The sequence below is a fragment of the Balaenoptera acutorostrata genome, chromosome 2 (genome assembly GCF_949987535.1).
Source record: "Balaenoptera acutorostrata chromosome 2, mBalAcu1.1, whole genome shotgun sequence".
Lineage (NCBI taxonomy): Eukaryota > Metazoa > Chordata > Mammalia > Artiodactyla > Balaenopteridae > Balaenoptera > Balaenoptera acutorostrata.
In genome coordinates, this window is record NC_080065.1 from 176,048,594 (window position 1) to 176,057,393 (window position 8,800).

At 39.1% G+C, this 8,800-nt stretch overlaps 1 pseudogene; it reads right to left on the bottom strand.

Annotated features, from left to right (window-relative positions):
• Positions 1 to 6,326: 6,326 nt before the first annotated feature.
• On the bottom strand, positions 6,327 to 8,471 carry LOC114236433 (60S acidic ribosomal protein P1-like; annotated as a pseudogene).
• Positions 8,472 to 8,800: the final 329 nt, after the last annotated feature.

Below are 8,800 nucleotides of genomic sequence, written 5' to 3' on the forward strand. Positions count from 1 at the left end.
TTCCTTGGCCATCCATAGACCGTTTCCAGATCATTGTTTCTCAACTCAAGCCTACTTGTGCCTGCTTACTTGGAAACATCTTTAGAAATCCATGCGTATTCCACTCTGGAAAATTTATCTGAGGCAATACCTGGGGCTGTGAGTTGCGAGGGTGACAGAGCAATTGGCAGAACCCATGTCATGGGCACATTCCATCAGCCACAGAGACCACAGGCATTGCATGTTTATCAGATCTGCTTGCTTATTCACAAACGCTTTCAGTTGGGAAATAAATGGCTCTAGTATTTTTCAAACTTAACAGTTCATTCATGTCTTCCTCCCCACACTCCTTTACCATAGAGGCTTTTGCAGCCTCCTGTTATGCATCTAAGAGTCTTTAAATCACCCATGGTGAATTTAAATTGCCAAAGGCATTCTTGTACCAGAAACTATTCTCAGCCAGTGCTGCACACAAGTACAGAAGCCACTGCTAGCAACTGACAGAGTCTTTCTGTAAACGGAGTTGATCCTCCAAAGTCAGCTGTTCACTTGTCCTTGGGTCATAAATGCAGGATCCCTCACGCTTTCTAACCAGAAGCCTCTTCACTGGACATAAGTTGGTACTTACAAAACAGAGCCAAAATTGGCACCTCCAACATAATCCCACCCGAAGAGGATGTGTGTTCCCCTGTCCTCTAATTGATGTAATCCATTCTGGAAGATATCACCTTTCTAGACATATTGGTGTCTTTGAGAATCAGTCAGAAGCACATGAGTTACCATGGAGTTCATATTTTTATGGACATTGTGCTGCCACCAAATCTGATGGAGTCTACTACAGAGATGCTGTGTTCTGTCTTTAGATCTAACAGGCACCTCTCATCAAAAACTGGACCCAAGCATCAGATGGATTAGTCAAGCTCCAGGCCATTGCACTAGCACTAGAGAATTCCCTGGCCAAGAATCAAACTCATCTGCACATTATTACAGATTCTTTGGCTATTGACAATGATCTAGCTGTCTCATCCATCCAATAGCAACAACTTATCCAACTGTCTCATCCATCCAATAGCAACAACTTATCCAGGGTCACCCTTTTGAGCAAAAGAACTCTGGGACTATATTACCTCAAATACCCAAGTACAAATCAAGGTCACTGCTTACTCTACACATACTGCTTCAATCTGCAGAGGCTCATTTCATTGTTCAGGATGACAAATTGACTCATATTCTGAGACACATACCTACACCTGAGATCTTACGGTATTAATCTTGGCCCTGTGAGCTCCTGTAATCAGTAACCATTTAGAGGTCTCTAGCATAAAGTTTAAGCAAGATTCAAGGGACGGGACTTCCCTGGTGGCGCAGCGGTTAGGAGTCTGCCGGCCAGTGCAGGAGACGCGGGTTTGATCCCTGGTCGGGGAAGATCCCACATGCCGTGGAGCAACTAAGCCCGTGCACCACAACTACTGAGCCTGCGCGCCTGGAGCCCGCGAGCGACGACTACGGAAGCCCGCGTACCTAGAGCCCATGCTCCGCAATAAGAGAAGCCACCACAAGGAGAAGCCCACGCACCACAACTAGAGAAAGCCTTTGTGCAGCAGTGAAGACCCAGCTCAGCCAATAATAAATAAATTAAATAAATAAATTTTTTTTAAAAATCAAGGGGGGCTTCCCTGGTGGCGCAGTGGTTGAGAATCTGCCTGCCAATGCAGGGGACACGGGTTCGAGCCCTGGTCTGGGAAGATCCCACATACCGCAGAGCAACTGGGCCCGTGAGCCACAATTGCTGAGCCTGCGCATCTGGAGCCTGTGCTCCGCAAAAAGAGAGCCCACGATAATGAGAGGCCCGCGCACCGCGATGAAGAGTGGCCCCCACTTGCCACAACTAGAGAAAGCCCTCGCACAGAAACGAAGACCAACACAGACATAAATAAATAAATAATAAATAAATTTAAAAAAAAAAAAGAAACATTTGTTAAAAAAAAAAAAAAATCAAGGGGCTTCCCATCTTTGCCATGGCTAACTTAGTGACTGACTAATGCACCTGATGTAGGAAAAGGCACCACTGCTGACACTTTGCTGTACAGCAGACTGGCACAGCATTGTAAATCAACTCTACTTCAATAAAAGAAAAGAAAAGGCACCATTGCTAATATAATTTTGATGCATCTACTGTCCAGGCTGAGGAAGTATTCCCTACACCTGACAGCAAATAGACTTTGTAGGGCCCCTTACCCCCTCTGCTGGACTACTTGCTATGATGGGACCATTTAAGAAGCTGTATGTAGACAAATTATTCATTCTATTATAAATAACCTGCTGAAGCCAAAACGTAAGGACTCACCAAGACACTAGAAAATACTGATAGTATCAACTCATTTTTCAAAATACAAAGCACTGGGCTCTTGAAAAAAGTATTCAGTGGACCTTGTACCTCTCTTAAGATCCCCAGCTACAACCCTCAGAAGATGGCCTAATGGTTTACCTAGACAAATCTTACTTTCTTCTAAATAGGTCTTTCTGCTGTTCTAGGCTTTAGTTACATTCAATCCCCAGTCTTTGGAGCCAACTACTTCATTCTGATCATTAAATCTACTGGCACCTTATAAGTAGAGAAGTAGAGGCCTTTCTATACTAGACATTTCTGTCTTTGTTTTATTGTAATAGTTCTCCCTGGCCACCACATTTATATCCCACTCCGAACATCACCTGTATTGTGTACCCTGCAGGTCAATATTTCATTTTGGGCACCCTCCTTTAAAACTCCTCTGGCCCATCCAACACAAATGTGCTGTTTTCCTACCATTTGTACTCACATGCTCAATGTCATCAGAGTCACTGGTACTGACCTATGCACACATGATATCAAATACATTGTTAATGCCAATCGTGAAATGTCCAAAACTTATTCAAAATACATGTAGCATACAGGTAATGTTTGAGATGTTTCCCATGAAGGACAGCTCTCTGGCAGTCATGGTAGCTGATGAACACTTGGCTTTGGACTGTTTATTAGCCAGAGAATTCTGTTGCCCTAAAAGGGCTGCTTGCAGTGTGTATGTTGGCTACACTGGCAAGGTGCCACTAATAACACAACAAATGAGACAAATTAAATAGCATTATGAAAATATTTGAATGTAGTTCTGGAATCATACTTAAACACTTTACTGGATCTCTCCAGTACACTGGGACAACTGGATTCAAATGCTCTTTTGAAGCTTTGTCACCTTAATTGTAATACGTACTTGTGCTTTACACAAGTACATATTAATGTACTTTTAATTAATATTCAGATTCAAAATCATTTAAATGAGATGTGGCATCATTCAGTCAACAAAGCTAAGAGTGAACTTTAATAAAGACCCTGACCTCATTTTTGTTGTTTGACTCTTAATTGGCTCCAGATACCTGCTCACATTTTGGTTTCACTTTGTTAAAATTGTTTTGGTTTCATTTTTCCATAAACCATATGCATTTTGGTTTCATTTTTCCATAAACCATATGCATCTTATTTTCCATAAACTGTATTCAAATTTCAAGCTCCCTGATCAGACATTATCTGAACCTTGGAATTTCAACCAGAAGATGGGTAAGTGTTGGATTTGAGCATTAAAGATAGACATTTTATATGTACATCTACATTTGAAGAGAAAATGTATATATGCTTCAAACGTTTTAAGCAGATAAGCTGCAAAAATAAAAGCCTGAGGGACTTCCCTGGCGGTCCAGTGGTTAGGACCCTGCCCTTCCACTGCAGGGGGCATGGGTTCGATCCCTGGTTGGGGAACTAAGATCCCGCATGCCACACGGTGTGGCCAAAAAAAAAAATAGAAGTAAACAAATAAGTAAAAATGCAAGAAAAAACTTTAAAAAGCCTGGGACAAAATTCAAAATCATAAAAATAATTCAACCTACCTCTCATTCTGTAAAAAAAAACCAATAACAACATGCACTTTTTTGGTCAAAACCTTATGTGGATGTTTCTTATAAATATTCTATTAGCTGTGTTTACAAATTACTGTATACTAACAAATGTTATCTTTATTTTTCACTTACTGGGAGCATATGTTGAAATATCCCCCTTCAATTATGGATTTTAAGATCCACTTTAATTTTCTTCATTTAATCATTATACATTCTGAGTCAATACTAGCATGTAATACAAGTTTGGGAAATTTATCCTCAGGAAAATTTATTTTTGTTCTAATATAGTTTAAATTTGTGTGATTAACCTAACTTCTCATTCACTCATAATATCACAGACACGTTTCTGTCAGTACCCTCTTGCCAAAGAAAACCAAGACACACCTGTAGTCACAGAGAGTTATGTGTTGACTTGTAGTAATAGGCATGACCACAAGCGATAAATGACTGGGTGTACAGGTAAGAGGGTGCTTTGAGAACCCTTATAGCATTTGGACTAGTGTTAGTGATTTGATGTTTGATGAAGCAAGACGTTGCTCTCTATTGGATGCTGTGAGAAGGTAAATGTAATTCTGTGATTGGTGATCATAATCGTTGAGAATTTGGTCATCTTTGTTGCAGATACTACGTTCTCTTTCACCATTTTAGAGAAATGATTATAAAGTTTCCTTGATCTTGTACTATCAAGCATGGTCACCCAACAGCATTGTCTGATGGTGGAGGTTTGTGAGATTTTTCCCTTCGACAGAGTAAGACTTGGTTTACTGTTGAGTGGGCCAGTCCAGTGCTGTTTTTCCTTTCTCACATATTATCTAAACATTTTAACGTTTCTTACTGTGTAGTTGATGCTTTTTAAGTGTTTCCAAACAGTAGCTTAGTCATAATGTACAAAATCACTCCTTAGCAAACTCCATAATACTTTCATTATGTTTTGTGGAAGTAAATTTCTAGGCCCAATTTGGAGCTGCCACATCAAAACATAAACCAAAACTGAGATAACTTTCCTGTTCCTGTAAATGCACTACTTGACTGGAAATGCAGTACAGCCAGCCAGCCAATCTCTAACTGCCAAGAATCTATAGTGATTACTTTGTTCCATATAAGGTCAGATATGCAACCCCCGCCAATGAACTGAACATACATACTCTTTCCTTATTCCCTGGATGCCTTCCTCTACAAAAGCTTGCAGCCCTGTTCCTTGGTTTGCAGTTCTCTGGACTCTTGAGAGTAGAGACCACCTGCTTCATTATGTATGAAATAAATTTGCTTAGATCAACTAAACTGTTCTCTTTGATTATTTTGACACATTTAGTCAACTGAGGTGTACGCGTTTAGATTAAATGTCAGACATACATGCTAGCAAGGGACAAAGGCTGACCACTATTCAAATCAGGCCTTTCTTGCTGAGGGACCTAGTTTTTTTTTTTTTTAAGGTATAGTTGATTTACAATATTACATTAGTTTCAGGTGTACAGCATCGTGATTTAGTATTTTATAGATTATATTCCATTAAAAGTTATTACAAGATAATGTCTATAATTCCCTCTGCTATGTAATACATCCTTTTTGCTTATCTATTTTACACATAGTAGTTTGTATCTCTCAATTCCATACCCCTAAGTTGCCCCTCCCCCCCTCCTCCCCCTCTGGTAACGACTAGTTTGTTTTCCACATTTGTGAGTCTGTTTCTGTTTTGCTATATACATTCATTTGTATTATTTTTTAGATTCCACACATAAGTGATATCATACAGTATATGTCTTTATCTGACTTATTTCACTAAGCATAATATTCTCTAGGTCCATCCATATTGCTGCAAATGGCAGAATTTCATTCTTTTTATGGCTGAGTAATATTCCATTATATATATATATATATATATATATATATATATATATATATATATATATATCACATCTTTTTTATCCATACGTCTGTTGATGGACACTTGGGTTGCTTCCATACTTTAAATAGTGCTACTGTAACATTGGGGTGCACATATCTTTTCAAATTAGTGTTTTCATCTTTTCTGGATATATACCCAGGAGTGGAATTGTTGGATCATATGGCAACTCTGTTTTTAATTTTTTGAGGAACCTCCATACTGTTTTCCATGATGGCTGCACCAATTTACATTCCCACCACCGGTGTACAAGGGTTCCCTTTTCTTTACATCCTATTTGTTATCTGCAGACTTTCTGACAATAGCCATTCTGACAGGTATGATGTGATATCTCATTTTGGTTTTGATTTGCATTTATCTAATAACTAGGGATACTGAGCATCTTTTCATGTGCCTGTTAGCCATCTGTATGTCTTTGGGGAAATGTCTGTTCAGGTCTTCTGCCCATTTTTTGATTGTGCTGTTTTTGTTGTTTTCTAAGAGTTCAGCTTTTTATTGAACATGTTACAAAAGAGGTTTAGTCAGAAAGACCAAAGCCCATGTCATCATCAGACTCCTCACATTCTTCTTTCTTTGCTTCCACTTTCTTCTTCTCAGCTGGGGCGGCAGTGGTGGAGGGGGCAGGTCCACTAGCCCCTACATTGCAGATGAGGCTCACCATGTTGACATGGGTCAGAGCCTGTGCAAACAAGCCTGGCCAGAAAGGTTCAACATTTACATCAGCTGCTTTAATGAGGGCATTGATCTTATCCTCCGTGATCATCACCTCATTGTCATGCAGGATGAGGGCCGAGTAGGTGCAGGTAAGCTACAAGGCAGTGGAGGCCACAGTGCAAGTGAGTGCTAGATGTGGTGCTGCCCGGCCTGATGCTAGTCGCTGGTCCCCAATGCGAACCTTAGCTTCCTCTGAAGGGCTGAGCCACCTTAGTGGTAGCTGAGGAAAACGGGCTATTTCTTTGGGGGTTTTGCTTTTTTGTTTTTTGGGGTTTTTTTTAATTGAAGTATAGTTGATTTACAATGTTGTGTTAATTTCTGCTGAAATCACCAAAGGTCAAAAGTGATTCAGTTATACATATATATATTCTTTTTGATATTCTTTTCCATTATGGTTTATTATAGGATATTGAATATAGTTCCCTGTGCTATACAGTAGAATCTTGTTGTTTATCCATTCTATATATAATAGTTTGCATCTGCAAATCCCAAACTCCCAATCTATCCCTCCTCCACACCCCCATCCCCCTTGGCAACCACAAGTCTATTCTCTGTGTCTGTGAATCTGTTTCTATTTCATAGGTAAGTTCATTTGTGTCATATTTTAGATTCCACATATGAGTAATATCATATGGTATTTGTTTTTCTCTTTCTGACTTTCTTCACTTAGTATGATAATCTCTAGGTCCACCCATGTTGCTGCAAATGGCATTATTTCATTTTTTATGGCTGAATAGTATTCCATTGTATATATGTACCACATCTTCTTTATCCATTCATCTGTCGATGGATATGTAGGTTATTTCCATGTCATGGCTATTGTAAATAGTGCTTCTATGAACATTGGGGTATGTGTGTCATTTCAAATTAAAGTTTTCTCTGGATATATGCCCAGGAGTGGGATTGCTGAATCATATGGTAGCTCTCTTTTTAGTTTTTTAAGGAACCTCCATACTATTTTCCATAGTGGCTGCACCAACTTACATTTCCACCAAAAGTGTAGGAGGGTTCCCTTTTCTCCACACCCTCTCCATCATTTGTTATTGTAGACTTTTTAATGATGGCCATTCTGACTGGTGTGATGTGGTACCTCATTGTAGTTTTGATTTGCATTCTCTAATAATTACTGATGTTGAGCATCTTTTCATGTGCCTTTGGCCATCTGTATGTCTTCTTTGGAGAAATGTCTATTTAGTTCCTCTGCCCATTTTTTGATTGGGTTGTTTGGGTTTTTTTGATACTGAGTTGTATGAGCTGTTTATATATTTGGAATATTAACCTCTTGTTGGTCATATCATTTGCAAATATTTTCTTCCATTCAGTAGGTTGTCTTTTCGTTTTGTTGGTGGTTTCCTTTCCTGTGCAAAAGCTTTTAAGTTTAATTAGGTCCCATTTGTTTATTTTTGTTTTTATTTCTTTTGCCTTGAGAGACAAATCCAAAAATATATATATCTACAATTTATGTCAGAGAGTGTTCTGCCTATGTTCTCTTCTAGGAATTTCATGGTTTCAGATCTTACATGTAGGTCTTTAATCCATTTTGTGTTTATTTTTGTATATGGTGTGAGGAAATGTTCTAATCTCATTGTTTTACATGTAGCTGTCCAGTGCTGAGGGACCTAGTCTTAATGTTAACTTTTGATGATCCCTCTTCTACCCAGCACTCCAGAGTCAAAACTTATGTAATTAAGCACAAAATTAATCAAGGCACTCTATGGTCTGGATATAGTAGCATGAAACAAGTTCTTACAATTCTGGTGCTTTTAGGTTTGTGGGGAAAGAAATACTGTTAACAAACAATAAAATTTGGTTTATAATCAGAAGTAAGATATTAAAAGATTCAGTATCCCCACATACAATATTCATTTTTAATATTTTGCCTCATCTCTTTTCCTATTTGAAAGTAACATACTCTGACTCCCATATAACGTTTGACATTTGGCAACATCTTGTGAGGGTCTGTGTATATTTAAGGGTGAGGAATAACCTGGTTTGCTCAGAAGCTTCTGTGGATGCTGGGATTTTGTCATTGCATTGTCTATCTGCATGATACAGTTGGGGTTATCAGTAATTACAACTTGTTTAGATTTTTTGGTTAGGAGTAGAAAGTAAAAGCAGAAAATAGCTTTTGCTACTTAAAAGAGGGAATTAGAGGTTGCATTTGTGGGACTTGCCTGGTGGTGCAGTGGTCAAGACTCTGCGCTCCCAATGCAGGGGGCCGGGGTTTGATCCCTGGTCAGAGAACTAGATCCCACATGCATGCCACAACTAAGAGTT